The sequence below is a fragment of the Penaeus vannamei genome, chromosome 35, assembly GCF_042767895.1.
Source record: "Penaeus vannamei isolate JL-2024 chromosome 35, ASM4276789v1, whole genome shotgun sequence".
NCBI classification, from domain to species: domain Eukaryota; kingdom Metazoa; phylum Arthropoda; class Malacostraca; order Decapoda; family Penaeidae; genus Penaeus; species Penaeus vannamei.
Genome location: NC_091583.1, coordinates 598,770 through 608,769, shown reverse-complemented (window position 1 = coordinate 608,769; position 10,000 = coordinate 598,770).

Here is a 10,000-nt window from a genome sequence, read left to right as displayed (position 1 = left end):
GGGAACGGCCGCCGAGAGACAGGGATGACGCGGCAGAATGCTTCGTCTTCACAAAACCGGCGGATGTGCGGTAGTCCTCCTTCGAGAACATTCCGTGCGGCAGTCCTCCTTCGAGAACATTCCGTGCGGCAGTCCTCCTTCGAGAACATTCCGTGCGGCAGTCCTCCTTCAAGAAAATTCCCCTCTGAAGGTTTTCCCCTCCTTCTGATGCCCTTTTCTCGCTCCTCTCTGCAGGATTCTGGTATCTTGTGTTCCCAACGGCCGCGGGGATTGAATGCCTACCTGCACGCCGTCAACGTCCAGGTGGCATCATCTCAATTAACGCCAAATTGCACATTCGCCGGTTTGTGAAAACATCGATTTGTCGGTGGAGCTTTTATGAATACAGTGAACCCTCGCTATAACGCGGTTCACCTTTCGCGTTCTCGCTGCTTCACGGATTTGCATTGTGCATTGTGTTCTGCATTCTGATTGGCTAAACAGAGGAAAGGCGATAAAAAGACGAGGAGAGACGAGGAAAGGCGAAAGAAGACGAGGACACACAATGAAACACGAGAAGAGACAGGAAAAGCCGAAAAAAGACGAAGAAAGTCGCGGAAGGACGAGGAAACGACAAAAGATCTGACGAAGACTCTCTGCTTCTTTTCTACCTGTGTGCCAATAACGTTACGGTTTAATATGTACATGTACGTCAAACCGCTTGCCAAATTTAAGTTTGCAAATTTTCTCTAAATCCCATGAAGCCTTCAGTTCGTATTGATTAAAATTATTTTTTTTATAGTACAGTAGTTATTTGTAAAAACCGTTTATACAGTACTTTTATTTGTTAAACAAATGCCTGGGCCTCTAAAAAGGTTTTGTTCTTTGGTTTTAATGTATTGTAGAGTATTTCATTGTATAATGATTGTAAAAAAAATAAAGGTTACTACTTCGCGGATTTCGCCTATCACGGGTTCTTTTTGGAACGTAACCCCCGCGAAAAACGAGGGTTCACTGTACATCATTGGGTTTCGTTTATATTTAACTCACTGTATGATGAATTAGGAAACGGATATGTACAATTCACTTAGGTTTATGGAAACTTTTTTTTCTTTTTTTTTTTTCTTTTTAGTAATGAATGTCTGAAGTGAAAACATAAAGAGAGCAGCAAAGTATGAACAGATCCCCTGCACATATTCATCCGTGTATTTCATTAATCTATCGTTGCTTATTTAGGCTCGATTGATCAGCCTACCCGCAATTCAATCACGCACCAACAGAGGGCTACGGATACTTGTCGTTGTGCCCCGATATCTTCAATTCTCTCTCAGTGACCCCGACGCCAAGAGAGAAGACAAGGAAGGAACTGGGAAGGTTATCCGTCGCGATGTTGACGGCCGCCTCGAACTCCAGTCAACTCGCCAGTTAGAAATATTTTTTGAAAAGGAAAAAAAAGAAATCAGGGTAGATGATTTTACAGGGTGTGGGGGCCGTATACCCATCTTTTAGCTAGGAAAATCAGCTCGTCGGGAGAAATACGTTAGTTTCCGTAATGGAGAAACACACTAGCTTCTATAACAGTTGAGAAATGAGGACCCCTTCGAAGAGGGCTTTCTCGGGGCTCCTCCGAAGAGAACGAGGAGGAGAGGGGCGCTCGAACCAAGGTCTTGCACGGCGGGGCCTTTGCTCGCCGCGAATCCCCGAAGGAAGGAAGGCGAGGACGAAAGGAAACAAGAGAGAGAGAGAGGAAGGGAAACTCAGGCCTTATTGACCTGTACTTCGACCTTCCTAATGTGCCAAGGTGAATAATAATAATGGTAATAACAGTAATGGTAATGTTAATGATAACAATATTGATGATTATAATAATGTTGATAATGATGATAATAATAATAATGGTAATGATTATGATAATAATGATAATACAAATATTGATAATGATTACAATAATGATAATAAAGATAATGACAACAATGTTCAAAATGATAATAATGATTATAATATCGATAGATTAAATGACAGTAAATAACAATAATGCCATGATTAATAAAATGTCTCAGTTAAATAGAATACGCTGTAACAGACGTAGATAAAAGCGCAAATAAGAATGAATGAACAACAAACACTTGGCGCAAATGATATTTCGATTAGGTCATGCGATCCAGACGAGGATCCTCATCAACCCTTCAGTCGCCAAATCCTCAGACCTTAGCTCGAGGAAAGTCCTTCGGGTCTCCGGTCCGGGCAGAAGGACACGGAGTGAGGGAGAGAGAGAGGGCGAAGGCGGTTCCCCAAGACGCTTTCACGCGGTACTCTCGACTCGTAAGGCAAAGGCTTTCATCTCAAGGAGTAGTCTCATTCTGCGCTGAGATTTTGGTCATGGCTCTGCTGGCGAGGCTTTCACTCTCGACTCGTAAGGCCAAGGCTTTCATCTCAAGGAGTAGTCTCATTCTGCGCTGAGATTTTGGTCATGGCTCTGGTGGCGAGGCTTTCACTCTCGACTCGCAAGGCAAAGGCTTTCAATCTCAAGGAGTAGTCTCATTCTGCGCTGAGATTTTGGTCATGGCTCTGCTGGCGAGGCTTTCACTCTCGACTCGCAAGGCAAAGGCTTTCATCTCAAGGAGTAGTCTCATTCTGCGCTGAGATTTTGGTCATGGCTCTGGTGGCGAGGCTTTCACTCTCGACTCGTGAGGCCAAGGCTTTCATCTCAAGGAGTAGTCTCATTCTGCGCTGAGATTTTGGTCATGGCTCTGCTGGCGAGGCGGACGGAGAGAGAGAAATGCTCGCCAAGGACAGCCGTGTTCGTGTTTGTTTGTGTGTGGGGTGCAGTGTGCTTGCTTCTTAGCGTGTGTTGTGTGTTTGTGATAGTGTGTGTGTGTGTGTGTGTGTCTGTGTCTGTGTGTGTGTGTCTGTGTGTGTCTGTGTGTGTGTGTGTGTGCGTGCGTGTGCGTGTACGTGTGTGTCTGTGCGTATGTGTGTATGTGCGTATGTGCGCGTGTGTGTGTGTGTGTGTGTGTGCCCGCGCGCGTGAAAAAGAGAGAAGAGAGACAAAGAGAGGAGGGCATGCGAAGTGAGAGAGACGGAGGGGAAGAGAGAGAGGGGAGGAGCGGGCACGAGGGGACAGCACGAAAAAACAGTGAATTAATGAACTAGATAACATTAATTCAACTAAAGGGGGCAGTAATACAGATAATCACCATGCCTCTGTTCATTCCGAGAACAAAGAACAGCATAACATACATAAATAAACACCCACAGAGAAAATACCATAAATGATAACAGCAGAAGGGTAACCCGGAAAATTGCACATTAATGATTTAGATATGAATAATGAGGACAAATATACATAGAGACAAATTGAACTCTCAGATGGAGGAAGAGAGAGAGGGAAACTAATATATGATTTGGAAAAATACGACAATATAAATAAAGACAGTGATAATAACAACATTTAAACCATAAACAACAAACATTTTATTCTGAAAGATCGTCTACATTGTCAACAATTTGTAAAACTATTTACAAAATATCATTGCTTACCGATAACAAAAGAAAAATAACAAGAATGATCCCATTAAATATGGAAATTTGATAGCATTCCCATTGATCATGGTAATGGTATTAGTAATGACGAAAATGGTAATGGTAATGTTAATAGCAATAACAATAGGAATTATAACATTATCAATATCAATAATACCACTAATAATAATTATGCAAATTGTAATAAATTTAAAAATATACGTAAAAATGTAGATAATCTTGAAGATAATGATGATCATTGTGACAATAATAATAACAATGATAGGAAAAATAACAATAATAACAATAATAACAATAAATAACACCATCAAAAATAATAGCAATGAAGTTATAATAGTAATAATGATAATGATTGTAATAATGATAATAATAATAATTATTATTATTATTATCATTATCATTATTACCATGGTAATAATAATAATGATTATTATTATTTTGATAATAAAGATAATAATAATTATTATTATTTTGATAATAAAGATAATAATAATTATTATTATTATGATAATGATGATGATAATAATAATAATAATAACAATAATGATAATAATGATGATAATAATAATAATAATGATGATAATAATGATAATAATAATAGTTACAATAATAACAAGGACAAAAACAACAACAATAGTAATAATAATGCTACTTATAATAATTATCATTAGTATTGTTATTATCATGATTTAAAAATAATAATGATAATAATAATAATAATAATAATAATAACGATAATAATAATAATCATGATAATAATAATAATAATAAAAATCATCATCATCATCATCATCATCATCATCATCATCATCATAATAATAATAATAATAATAATAATAAAAATGATGATATTAATAAAAATCATCATAATAATAATAATAATGATTATGATAATGATAGGGATGATGATAGTAATAAAAATAACAACGGTAATAACAGTTATATGAATAATGATAATAATGATGTTGTGAATACATACACACTGATTTGAAATACTTTTATTAGATATATGAATTCTTAATGGATAACAAATTCCATACGACAAAATTGATTCTCTCCGACCTGGGAAAGATTGGGGGGGGGGGGGTATCAGGACAACACTCGCAGGTAAGTCACTAACTCTACTTGGCATCTGGATGTAAACTCATTACCTAGGAGAGTCGGACGAGACCTTGCTTTACTTCAAGTGATATACCTCTGTGTCATTTGCTTAGCGTTGCAAGTAAGTGACATTACTATGTTTATATTTTTCGTGTGTGATATACGTATAGAATCTGTGTCCTGGTATCTATTGTGTACTTTCATCTGTTGTATACTTTTGTCTTGCGTGTATCGTGCATAAATTTCTTGAATTATAATATATTGTTCTATAGTCACTCGTTCGTCTGGATTAACCTTATATGCTGATGGGTTTGTGTGCTAATGCCTGAACACACCCGCCACAGATATGAATAATGGTAATAATGAGGATAATCATAGTAATAACAACAGCAACATTTGTAACTATTAGTAATAATAGTATTGATGATAATTTTAATAATGATAATGATAATTTTAATAATGATAATGATAATTTTAATAATGATAATGATAATTTTAATAATGATAATGATAATTTTAATAATGATAATGATAATTTTAATAATGATAATGATAATTTTAATAATGATAATGATAATTTTAATAATGATAATGATAATTTTAATAATGATAATGATAATTTTAATAATGATAATGATAATTTTAATAATGATAATGATAATTTTAATAATGATAATGATAATTTTAATAATGATAATGATAATCTTAATAATGATAATGATAATAATGGGAGGGTGCTCCCAGCTGAAGGGTGGGATAGGCCGCGGGCACTTGCGATATCCCAGCTCAACTGCTAATGGCTGAGGGTGAACCTATGGCACGGGGTTTGCATACAGTTCTGGCTGCTATCTGGACCTGTTGAGGGGCGTGGTCATCCCTTTCTGGGAAGGAAAAGGGAACCGTTGAGACTGTATTGGCTGCCGTGGCATCACATTGCTCAGTATACCAGGCAAGGCTTTCGCCCACATTCATCCGCAACCACCTACTAAAGCACCATAGACTGGAGCAATCTGGATTCACTCCCGGCAAGTCCACAATAGACCGTATCCTGGCGCTTCGAGTCACTGTAGAGCGCCGTCGTGACTTCGGCCATGGGCTGTTCGCAGCTTACATCGATCTCAAGAAGGTGCTCGACTCGGTGCATCGCGAATCGTTATGGGAGATCCTGAGGCTTTGGAGAATTCCAACATGGATTATTGTGTTAACAGCAAGCCTATAAACTGGTACTAAAAGTGCTGTAGAGGGTGGTGGGGGCCTGTCGAGTTTCATTCATGTTGACTCAGTAACGAGGCAAGGCTGTGTCCTTGCACCAACACTTTTCAACACTTACATGGACTCGATAATGGCTACAGCTACTGTCCCAAGTCGCTGTGTAGCAACACTGGGCAATATCAAGGTCACGGACCTTAACTTTGCAGATGATGTTGTTACCCTGTCGGAGTCTCTGGAATCTCTGGTGGCGGCTCTTGATGCATTCAGCAATGAGGGGAAGCCCCTGGGCTTACAGGTCTCTCGGGCCAAGACCAAGATCCAGGATTTTGGAGGTCTGATAGGGGAGCCTGTTCAGTTGATACAACCTTACGGTGAGGGCACTGAAGTCACAGAGCTTAACATACCTTCGTAGTGCCTGGCTGCCTGACTAGGAAGTCAGTAGATGGATTGGTCTGGCAGCAGAAGCCATGAACTCAACAAGAGTACTTGGAGGTGCCGGTCCCTATGCAGAAGGACTAAGGTACGTCTCTTTAAGGCCTTGATACTGCCAGTTTTGTACTATAAGAGTGAAACCTAGACGCTGTCTAGTGCCGTGGAATCGTATCCCAATGCTTTTTATAACGTCCATATACCAGACCATGAGGTACAGCTGGCAGGACCTTGTGTCCAACCGACGGCTACATGAGAGTAGCATGGGACCTATTACCTGCATAATCCATGACCTATATGACCTAGCTCGTTTCCCACTAGATGACCCTGCCAATCAGGTTGTCTCCGGAAGCGAAGTGTGGATGCGGCTATGCATCCCAGACGACGTCAGTACCTTTGATTGATGTGAAGCAATGGTGTGGTAGCCTAGTGCTTGCCTTCTCGCTGACAGCTGACACTGCTGGCTAACCTGGTGCAAAAAGGGAGCAGCTATGTGTAAACCTCCCCTGCCAGCTCATAGCCTCTCCATCATCAATACTTCTACAGTGCCTCCTCGTGGTCACCCATGGAAACTAGGCACCTTGCGATCCTAGGTTGAACTATGGAGGCTCTTGCAGCAGCAAGAGTCCCTAAAGGTACAGAGTCATGGCTCACCGACATGTGGACATGTCCTGGCTTTGTACTAACTCCTGCCCTTTGCCCCCTGGGGTTAATGGTTGGGAAGGTGGACCTTGCCAGTTCGTTTCCCCAAGGCAAGCCAACAGGCAACAGATCATATATATGTTGCTATGGGCAAACATCCCTCCCACCCAATAAGTGAGGCAGGCTATGGGTCCCTCTGGGTTGGTGATTGCTGGAACTTGGACAGGGAACTGAGGTTGCCCGTCCCATTCGCATCCCAGTGAAGTTTATGGGTAAAGCTCACGGGAACTCCATGGAACTTGCAACCAGCCAGTCCTCTCTATATGAGGCAGCGTCGGCGGAGTTGGCAGAAGTGTTGTATACCTGAGAGGATGATCAGTTGCTACTGGTGTCAAGGGATAGCCATCTACAACAGACTGCAGCCCTTGGTAGAAGTTGCTCTGGTCGATGACCATATAATATTATTGAGACTCAAGCTAGCATTTGGCTTCATGTCTTATTGATGTGTAAGCTCCTATTGATGTTTGTAAACTTGACATGAAAGAGATGTTTTATACCAAACACATCTGTGATGGACAGTTGTCCTCAGCATGATATTCGTATTATTCTGGCTGTGATTGAGTTGGCTATGAGATGTCTGTCAGTCCTCGTGGCTTGGGAGCTGATTCTGGCAGCTAGAATAGCCTCCTCTTCCGAGGCTTTCGAAGGTCTCAGAAATTGAGGATTTCTGGCTCTTCGTACCAACGCTCTAACCCACATCATTTGACATGGTACAACGATGTGGAGAATGTGGCCAAGGAGATCGACTTCCTCGTTAGTACTCATTGGAGGATTCTCTAGAACTACTGGATGTATAGGAGTGACGAGTTCTATGGCACTGATCCTAGATTAGTTGTGGCTACCCACAGAGTCAACTTCCAAACTCCTCCTCGGTCCAATGATCCCCATGGGGTGTATCATGTGGACAGGTTGAGGGAGGCAGAGTGTGCCTGAGGGTTAGCTGGGGCTATCTCTAGTCATTTCGCAGCTCTCGACAACCTGACTGGCCCTGTATTTCTGTGGGACCCCTTCAAGCATTAAATGATAAATACAGCTCAAGACCATTTCCTAGTAAATGCCCTTAGTCCTGTCTACCAAACTCTGAGAAAGGCGAACTCCAAATTAACTTCACAGGCAAGAGCAATCTGCTCACTAAGCGACCAGATCATCTCAGATCCTATTGAAGTTTGGGTGTTTGATTGAGTATTATGAGCAGGTTGATCCACCAATAGTTTGCCAGACCCAGTCTTTAGCGAGGATTCACCCTTCCTGACTGAAGCTGGTGCGGATGGGGGAGAATCTCCATGCTGAAGTGTGGTAAAGCAGCGGGTATCTGCGGCATCCCAGCTGAAATGTTAAAGACTAGTGGTGAACCCATGGCGCGGGGTTTGTATGCTGTCTTGGCTGCCATCTGACAGATTGGTACCAATCCCCCTGACCTGTTGAGGGATGCAGTCATCCCTCTCTGGAAGGGTTAAAGGGACCAATGCGACTGTAGCAATCACTGAGGCATTACACTAATCAGTATACCAGGCAAGATTCTCGTTCACATCATTCTGAGACATCAGAGACCACCTGCTGAGACACCAGAGGCCGGGGCAGTCTAGATTCACTCCTGGTAAGTCCACAATACACCGTATCGAGTCATTGTAGAGCACTGTCATGAGTTCGGCCGTGAGCTACTTGCATTTGACATCAACCACAAGAAGGCGTTCAATAAGGTGCATCAAGAATCAGTGGGAGATCCTGAGATCGAGAGGAATTCCAATAAAGATTACTGGATTAATAGGAAGCCTGTATACTGGTACTGAAAGTGCTGGAAAGGTATGTCTAGTTTCTTCCCTTTTAGTTCAGGAGTGAGACGAGGCTGTGTTCTTGCACCATCTCTTTTCAACCCTTGCATGGACTAGATACTGGGCAGATTTACTGTACAAAATCATTGTGGAGAAACTCTTAGTAATATCAAGGTTACTGACCTTGACTTTATTGATGATGTTGCTAGCCTATCTAAGTCTCTGGAAATTTTGGTGGTGGATCTAGATGCATTCAGCAATGAAGCGAAGCCCTTGGGTCTAGAGGTCTCCTGGACTAAGACCAAGAACCAGGATTTTGGGGGCCTACCAGGAGAACCTGCTTGGTCGATACATGCTTGTGTCAAAGACATTGAAATCGCAGAGCTTTATATACCTTGGTAGTGTAGTTCATGACCCTGGCCTCTCAAGCCAGGAAGTCAGTAGACGGATTGGCATGGCAGCAGGGGTTACGAATTCTCTTGACATTAGTATTGGAAGATGCCGGTACCTGTACAGAAGGACCAAACTACGCATTTTCAAGGCCTTGAGACTGCCAGTTTTTACTATCCGGTAGTGAAACCCGGACGCTCTCCTGTATCTTGGAGTCTCGTTTTGATGCCTTTTCTAATAAGTCTTTGCACCAGGTCATGAGGTACAGTTGGCAGGATCATGTGTCCAACCAATGATTACATCATAAGACTGAAGGTCTGACTTGTGCAGATCGATCAGACCTGTAGGGAAAAGTTTGAAATGTGCCGAGTCAATGCCTGATGGCTCGCTGTGAGGGACCCTCGTAGGTGGAAGCGAAGGGAGGCTGCGGCTATACGTCGTTAATTCACAAATGAGAATAATAACAATGAAAATGATAATGATAGGAGCACAAATAATAATAACAATAACAAAGAAAATGATAATGATAGTAACAGTAAATAATAATGACAATAATAATGATAATGACAATGATAGTAATAATAATAACAATAATGATAATAACGATAATGATGACAAAGGTAATATTAACAGCAGTAATAGCAATAACAATAATAATGATGGTTCGATAGCAATTATTATTAAAATTCAATAGCACCTAAATTGGGCGAAAACTTTCCTCTGGTAAAAATTTCATAAACATTTGTTCAAAACCTTTTGAACCGCCAAAATTTAAAGACATTTAAGTGAGATTAAGACACACCAGGTATAAGTTTTTCCTTAAAATCTACTCATAACTGCTTGGGTTTCCCTGATAACCAATGAAGAAACTA